Source organism: Balaenoptera musculus, chromosome 15, assembly GCF_009873245.2.
Source record: "Balaenoptera musculus isolate JJ_BM4_2016_0621 chromosome 15, mBalMus1.pri.v3, whole genome shotgun sequence".
NCBI lineage: Eukaryota > Metazoa > Chordata > Mammalia > Artiodactyla > Balaenopteridae > Balaenoptera > Balaenoptera musculus.
In genome coordinates, this window is record NC_045799.1 from 65,079,578 (window position 1) to 65,088,722 (window position 9,145).

The following is a 9,145-nucleotide window of genomic DNA, read 5'->3' on the forward strand; positions in this document are numbered from 1 at the left end:
TGGCACATAGTAGGTGCTCAATATTGAATGACTAAAGGAAAGGGCATACATGTCGCTTCATTTACTACTCTGCAGGCTAGGAGAGGCCAGGGATCAGTCTTATTCACGTTTGGGTCCCCTGAGTACTTAGCAAAAGCTTAGCACGCAGTAGGTGCTTGATAAGGACCTACTTGGGGACTAAATCACAGGAGCTTCCATGATCAGATTTGCTGAATCTGCTCAGTTTGCTCTGACCTTTTCCAAAGCAAACACCTCTTCCTGGACCTTCACCATTTGTACTACTCCTCTTTCTCCAACTTTTTGTCTGAAACGTTTGAGTATGTAATGGACAAACATGGGTTCAGATCTTCCTTCGATCAGTGCCTACCTCAGGGGTTTATCAATCTTGCCTGTTGCCTGCTATGTAAATAAAATTTGATTGGGACACAGTCCTGTTTGTTTACATGTTGTAGTTTTTGTGCTGTCATGGTAGAGTCGAGTAGTTGCCACAGAGACTGTATGACCCATGAACCTAAAATGTCCATGAACTGGGACTTTACAGAAAGACTTTGGTGACCCGTGCTTTGGCTCATAGCCTTGAACAAATAGTTTAAACCTTTCTGAAACTCAGATTTCTTACTTGTAAAAGGATTTATAATAACCTCTTCATAAGGTGGTTGTGAAAGTTCACAGACGGTAGATCAATAAATGCTTGTTTGTTTCTCTCTTTTTCTTTTGTAAAGAGAATTCTGGTCCCTCTTCTGAATCTCAACAGAATCCCTGTTTTTAGTCACTTATTCAACAAACAGTTATTAAGTGCCAACAATGTGCTAAATATTTTGTTAGGTACTGAGGATTCAAGGGGGAACAAGACACAGACTCTGGCCTCAAGGATCTCCTGGTCTATGAGGGGAAACAATAAACAGGTAACCCAACCCCAGTGCGATAACTGCTGGAGAGCAGGAACCCCGGGAAGTGGGAGCAACCTCTGCAGGCGGAGTTGGCATCCCGGAGGAAGCGACAATTAAGCTGGAACCGGAAGGAGAGAGGGTGAGTTAGCCAGGGGAAAAGACCTTAGAAGGACCAGTCCCAGAATTATCACTATGCTTGTATTACAGTACTTCCCTGCAGCACAGGATGGTGTGATGGCTGGGTACCTGCACCAATCCCACTGGAGATGATGTTGCGGATGGAGAGCGGTGGACTGTGAGGCCAGGCAGGAAAGTAGGGGTTTGTCTTGAAGGGCTTGAAGGAGTCTCTTGCTCCAGGTCCATCCCCAGGAATGTGGGTGCTGAGTCCTGGGGTGGCCCCCGGCTGGGTGTGGCTTGGCCTGGTGCTCTGGGATGAGGGTGTTGGAGCCCCTGACTCCTGGCGGGGAGCAATAATGGACATGTGTTTTCAATTAAGCCCTCAGTGTCACCAACACAAGGGCCTGCAGGGCCAGCTGGAGAATCCTCATGAGGGATGGCCAGGCGACTAAGTGCTGTGTGGGGTGACTGCACCCTCCAGACCACCACCTGGATCCAGCTGTGTGTTGCCATGGGTAAATCAAGAAAATCTAGAATTCTGCATTTTAATATTGACAGCTAACCTTCATTGAGTATTTCCTCTCTGCCAGACCCTCTTCTATAAGCTTTCTATTAATGAGCGCGTTTAACACTCTGAGGTGCCTGTGAGGCATGATCTATTATTACCCCATTTGGCATTTGAGGAAACTGAGATCCAGCGTGTGTAAGAGGCACAGCCGGAGCCAGGATTTGAACCTAGTGGCCTTGACCAGATTCTTTTTTTGTTTGTTTGTTTGTTTGTTTGTTTGTTTTATACATGTGGTATTGTTTTTATCATTAAGTTTAAAAAAAAGTTACTCTTATTTATTTTGGGCTGCATTGGGTCTTCGTTGCTGCACACGGACTTTCTCTAGTTGCGGTGAGCAGGGGCTACTCTTCATTGCGGTGCACGGGCTTCTCATTGTGGTGGCTTCTCTTGTTGCGGAGCACGGGCTCTAGGCGCACAGGCTTCAGTAGTTGTAGCACGTGGGCTCAGTAGTTGTGGCTCGCGGGCTCTACAGCGCAGGCTCAGTAGTTGTGGTGCACGGGCTTAGTTGCTCCGCGGCATGTGGGATCTTCCCGGACCAGGGCTTGAACCCGTGTCCCCAGCAATGGCAGGAGGATTCTTAACCACTGCACCACCAGGGAAGCCCCAAAAGTTACTCTTCTGAATATTAACTCTTAGGGTTGCCCTCTTGACCAGATTCTTTACAAAACCCTAGGTGAGGAGTGGGGGTGGGCAGACTAAACAGCTGGCCAAAGAAAGACTCTGCGTTGCCAACTTTAGACCTCTGATTAAGGGGACAGAAATGAACTTCATAAATGTAAAGTGATGACAGATTTAAAAATTTGGCTCAACAGTATAAAACACTGCTCTTTCAAAAGCTGCCTTGTCCTTTCTTGGATCAAGATGTACCAGGCATTAGGGAAGGATGCCTGTGATGTGGTTCTCAAGCTTCAGTGTGCATAAGACCTTTTTTTCTGGGATGTTTATTTAAAATGCAGAGGATACGGGGAGGGGGAGAGGATACGGGGAGGGGGAAGGGTAAGCTGGGACAAAGTGAGAGAGTGGCATGGACATATATACACTACCAAACGTAAAATAGATCGCTAGTGGGAAGCAGCCGCATAGCACAGGGAGATCAGCTTGGTGCTTTGTGACCACCTAGAGGGGTGGGATAAGGAGTGTGGGAGGGAGGGAGATGCAAGAGGGAAGAGATATGGGGACATATGTATATGTATAACTGATTCACTTTGTTATAAAGCAGAAACTGACACACCATTGTAAAGCAATTATACTCTAATAAAGATGTTTGAAAAAAAAATAAAATGCAGATCCCTGCTCTTGTGGTGAGAGCATTTGATTCAAAGACCTGGGCAGGGCCCAGGAATATGCATTTTAACATGCACCCCGGTTTGATTCTGCTGTGAGTGAATCCAGGACCACCTTTCAAGAAGCAGTGCTATATAGGGGACCAGGAAAATTCTGATCCAGCCTCCAAGTGGGTGATTAAGAGGATGAGATGCTGCTTCTGTCTCTGAGCCTCAAATCAAGGAAAGAACTCTGCATCTGAGATCAGAAGTAATGACCACACCGCTTCCCAGCCACATGCCCCTCCCTGGGAAAGCCAGTTAATCTCTCAAGCTTGGACTCCTCAGTTTTCTCATCTGTAAAGTGGACATAATAATGTGCCAAGAACCAAATTCATTAGCTTCCTAGCTATGTAGTATTGAGGACATCACAGAACCTCTCTGAACCTCAGTTTTCTCATCAATAAAATGGACAATAACAGTAGTGAAGACATTATGAGGCTATATAATAAAATTATTTTATCATATAATAAATAATATTTTTATAATAATACATAGTAATATATTTTTATTATATAATAAAATTAAAAAATAATTTACAGAAAGACTATTGGGGAAATTAAATGGGAGGGGAGGGGAAATAGACAAGTGATTAGGAGACTGTTGATAAATGTTTCTTCTCTGCTCCCTCCTATCTTTATTGATCCAGTTAATTGCTTCCTCTGGGTGAATTTGTTGCTTTGAAAGGAGATGTTCATTCACAGTAGGCATTTAGTTCAGTTGGTTAAGATGTGTCGTTAATGAGATCCCAATTGTGGTTTGATCCCCAAGGTGTTGGGGGATTTAGTTGTTTATATTCAGAAGCCCCCACAGTGGGTTTCCTCACTCCAGTCAGCGGCCACTGCCAACCTGGGGAGCTGGAAGATCCGGGTAGATGAGGGAGGGCAGGCAGAGGGAGGTGGTCACCCATCACCACTACTGTCCAACCTCCTTCACAGGACACAGGTTTCCCTCAGCAGCAATCATCAGTAGCATCCTTGAATGGGAAGACAGCTCGTTATCATGAGTTTATTAATGGATGGTTCAGTGGGGCTGGAAAAGCTCACTGGGTGTCCTGGAAGGCCAGTCAGATCAGGCTGGCAAATGGCCCAGCCATCCCACTGGGTCCCTGGGGAACTTTGGAAACAGCCTCTGGGCCCCTTCCCCAGCCCCTCAGGAGGACCTTCATCAATCTGGGCGGGGGATGTATGGGAAGGTTTCCTGGTCTTCAGAAAAAAACTGCCAGAGGAAAACTTGTATATGGAGAAAATGTCAGTGGAAGGGGTGGTCCGGAGTATGTCATGTTTTCCATGCAGCCTGCCTTGACACCATCTCCACCTTCGGAGGGAACAGACTACTTCCTGCTGTGTGCCTGTCCTGCTTCACTGTACCTATTTGACTATCCATGGGGATGGTTTGTTACATGATACCTGAAATACTGTCCCTGAAAAAAATTGAAAATTACAGATAGGTCTCAAGACCCCTTTGTCCTCCATTCTCATCCCAGTACCCTTCTAAGGCAGTCATTGTTTTTACTCTTGTGTACATCTTTCCAGATGAATAATAGTAATAATAATACCCATTGCATTAGTATTGATAATAACAAACATCCATTGAGCACTGATTATATACCAGTCTTATATTAGCTCATTTAATCTTCACAACCCCATTTTACAGATGAGGAAACTGAGGCTCAAAGGATTTCAGAAATGTTCCCAAGGTCGCACAACCAGTAAATGAGATAATTGGAAAGTGAGTCCTGGAAGTATGAGTCAAGTCTTGCCCTTAACCGTTATGTTGTATTGTTTTCTACATACTTGTTTACATATTCACTGAAGATAAATGCAGTGTGTGTCCATGAGAATGTGTGTGCAGAGTGGATTATTTTTTAAACATAAGTGGTATCACTTACCTATCAAATTGTTCTTTCTGCTATTGCATCTTTTTTTTTTTTTTCTCTTCAAGTTCAACCAGCAATGTGTCTTGGAATTTTTGCCATATCAATAGAAGTAGACTTACTTCATTATCTTTAATGGCTGTTAAGCACTTCATGGATTACAAATATAATCATGGATTTTTTTTTGTCATTACCCTGCTGATGAAGACATTTAGGTTTTTCCTTTCTTCTTTATTTTAAACTAATTTTTTACATTTTAATTAATTAATTAATTAATTATTAAAATTTATTTTATTTTATTTTATTTTGTTTATTTTTGGCTGCGTTGGGTCTTTGTGGCTGCGCGCTGGCTTTCTCTAGTTGCAGCGAGTGAGGGCTACTCTTCATTGCGGTGCGCGGGCTTCTCATTGCGGTGGCTTCTCTTGTTGCACAGCACAGGCTCTAGGCGCGCAGGTTTCAGTAGTTGTGGTTCACAGGCTTTGTTGCTCCACAGCATGTGGGATCTTCCCAGACCAGGGATCCAACCCGTGTCCCCTGCATTGGCAGGCAGATTCTTAACCACTGCGCCACCAGGGAAGCCCTACCTTTACATTTTAATTAAACATTTACATTTTTAAAGACAGGATTTATGTTTAGACAAAGGACGCATGTTGACTGTGCATCCTTTCGTGTGGGCCGTTTGTCTTGCCTCATGTAGAAGCATGTCTGGTCCTGCACTAGGCTGAGCAGCCTGAGGATACAGACTGTGACCTAGTTCCCTCTGTGCCCCCAGCACCAGGACTGTGCTTGGTGTGTAGTAGGGGCTCAGCGAATGTTTAAATGAATCAATGATTGAGTGATGTATTGGTTCTATTGCTGCTTAATAAACTACCATAAAACTTAGTGACTTAGAAGAACACACGTTTATTATCGCACAGTTTTGGTGGGTCAGGAATTCAGGCAGAGCTCAGATCCTGGGGCTCAGGTATCTCCTGGGTTGCAATCATGGTGTCAATGGGGGCTCAAGGGTCTCAAGTCTCAACTGGTGAAGGTCTGCTTTCAAACTCATGTGGTTGTTGGTAAGATTAAATTCCTCATGGCTGGTGGAATGAGAGCTTCAGTTCCTCTTGTCTATTGACAAATGGGTCTCTCCAAACGGCCTCTTGCCTTATCAAAATGTGCAAGCTGAGACGATAACAGAGTCTTCTAGCAAAACAGGAGTTACAATCTTTTGTAACCTAATCATGGAAGTGACTTTCCGTCACTTTTGTTGTGTTCTATTGATTAGAAGCAAGTCATGGTTCCTATGTACACTCAAAAGGAGGAGTTTATGTATGGGGGTGAATACTAGGAAGTGGGAATCACTCAGAGAGGTTATTTGCCTAAAATCACACAGCCAGCAAGAGGAAGAGCCAGGATTAGAATCTAGGAATTATTCTGAGTTTAAGCATGAAAATAGGCCATTCAGTCTGAGGTTTGCTTGACATATTCTCAAATACAAGGGGCCATGAAGGGAGTGTTTCAAAGAGGCATCCTAGTGTGGTGGAAAGAGAAGAGGATGTTAGCGGCAAGAAACCTAAGTTTGAATACTGGCCGTGCAACATCTTGCTGTATGACTCTGGGCACTGCCTCCAGTGATCCTTCCTGAGTCTCAGTCTTCTCATCTGCAAATGGGGTTGTCGTGAGGAATAAACATGATAACGAATGGATGTAAAGTGCTGCTCAGAATGCTCAGCAAGCAGTCTGCACCCCATGGATGCAGCTGCTGTTTTCATGGGAACTGGCTGGGCAGTGACATTGTTTATAAACGCATATTACATGCTTTTGAAAGGTTCTTCAAAACCCAGTTATTAATTGTTAATGGTCTGAGTCTGGGGAGCTCCTTCTGAGGTGTCATTTATGATGACTGTTTTGTTTGTTGATTTTGCACACATAAACCCACTTGATTAAGAATTGATGAAAAAATAGTAATTCAAGCAAATAAAGGTTGTTCCCTGAGAGGAAATCTTGACAACCATGAAATTAGTGCATGAGTATTGTTGCCATGGTTAATCGTGACTGAATAACTGGACTCAGTGGGAAACTGCCACATTAGACAATGGATATCAAGGGAACTTACCCACTATGTGCTGAGGACAGCGCCCAGAAAGTGCACACTAGGTGTTGGGGTTTTAGGCAGATGGTCACCCCTTGGTTCTATGGGTTTCAGACCAATTAAGAAACTAATAGACACAGGAGTGAGACAGGGCTAAAAATATCAAGCTTGTTGCTGGCTAATCTGGGCTGAAGAATATAGCTTGGACCTGTGGCTCTAATCATCCTTCTTAATACTCCTCCTCTGGTCTAGAATTTGAAACCCTCTTATAGGGATAGCTGGGAGTGAAGCGGGGAAGGAGGATGAAGGGGGAAGAGAAGGAGAAAGGGAGGGGAAGGGAGAAGAGGAGAGAGAGGAGGAAGAGGAGGAGGAGGGAGAGGGATACTTGATGTCAAAAGGTAACAATGGACCAATGGAGCGCAGACTCTTGTCAACTAACCAATCAGATCATTGCTCTGCCTCTCAGGGGGAGGAGTCAGTGAGAGGCTGAAGGGAAGGTAAAGGCTTATTCACCCAGTAATGGTACAACTCTTTATTTCATGAATCAACCTGGACACTGGGTGAAGGAGACTCTAGTTCTCGCCTTTTATCAGGGAATGATCATCGTAATTATACCAAATATTTACTGAGTTTTTACTGTGTGTCAGGCATTGCGCCAAGCCTTTTAAATGAATTATCTCATTTAGTCCTCACAGCAATCCTTTGAAAGGGAGAATAAAATTAGACCCATTTTACAAATGAGGGTACTGGGGCTATGACACCTTTTCGACTAGCCAAGGTCCCACAGTTAGCAAATGTCAGGCTGAGACTCAAATCCAGGTCTGTCTGCTCTGAAACCTGTGTTTTTTAAGTGGCAGCTTTCTAAAAGGGTGATCCAGGTGCTTCCTGATTCAGAATCATCAGGGATGTGTTTTAAAAGTGCAGATTTCCAGCCTGCCTGACTCAGGAGGTCTTGAGGACTGGCACAGAGATGTGCACATTAAGTAAGGGCCCTTGGTGATTCTAATGCACACCAAAGTTTGACTATGATTGCATTGGAAGGATAGATTTCCAATTCAGCTTTTGCTGATTTACCTTTGGGACAAGAAAATGGGCACTTGTTTGCAAAGAGGATTTTTCCTTACTGATTTTTACTAATTTATTGAATGTGGCAGTTCACTGGGAGCTGGATAAGCTGGGCCTCCCTCCTCTCAGGTATCAGAACTCCTGCAAAGGTCTGGATGTCACCCCTGGTATATCTTTTCTTTACAGTATTCAATATGGAGGTTTATCCCTTTTGCCCAGTGGTGACCCTTATACCAAGAGAGGACAAGAGCAGGGGCACTGCCTTCTGAAAAGCTGACCCCCACCCGCTTTTGCTTTTCAGGACATTGTTATTTACATAGACTGGCATAGCCAAATACATTCATTTGTATAGATTTGCATTCACTGGGGATGTGCTTGGATTCTTCTTATTCATTTGGATCTGTGCTTGAGTGTGTTCTGTGTATTGCAACTTCCTATCCTCCCACTGGACCTAATTTAACTCTGATTTCAATGGTTTTACTTTTTTTTTTAATTAAAAAAAATTTTCCCCCCATGGGGTACAGTTAGATTTGGGAATCTAACTTGATTGCTGGGACAGTCTAACTGAGACAGGTGCAGTTTCTTTTATTGGCCAATGGGAGGCAGTATAGAGTAGTGGTTAACAGCATGGATTCTGCAGTTAGATCTGGATCCAAATCCCGGTTTATACACTTACTAGCTATTTAACATTGAGTAAGTCATTTAACTGCCCCAAAGCTTTGTTTCCTCAACTATATATGGGAATAATATTAGTACCTACATAATAGTGTTGTTGTGGGGATTAAATGCATGTAAAGCATTTGCCTGGCACATGGTTTATACTATCTGGCATATGACTTAGAAAATGGGAGCCCCTGCAAGGTATGATTGAATCTGGCTAGATACCCATCTCATTTCCTCTTCCTGGGAACACAGGAAGAGTGTTTTCCAGCCTTCTATACAGTGAGATTGGGGCCATATGACTGGATTCTGTCCAATGAAAGTGGGTTAAAGGGATTTGACCCTCTTTTAGGCTTGGCCACAAACCCCCCTATTAATTGTTCATGATCTCTCTTTGACTTTGGTAGTGACTGTTCAAGTCACATTTTGAAGATTATGACACTATACTGTGCAATGGGCCAGGACCTGTGAAAAAGAGCTTCCCAGGAGAGCTTCTCAACCTTCATCAGACTGTGGTGCGTGTAAGACATGAACCTTTGTTTGTTAAGCTACTGGGATTTCGGAGATGTTTGT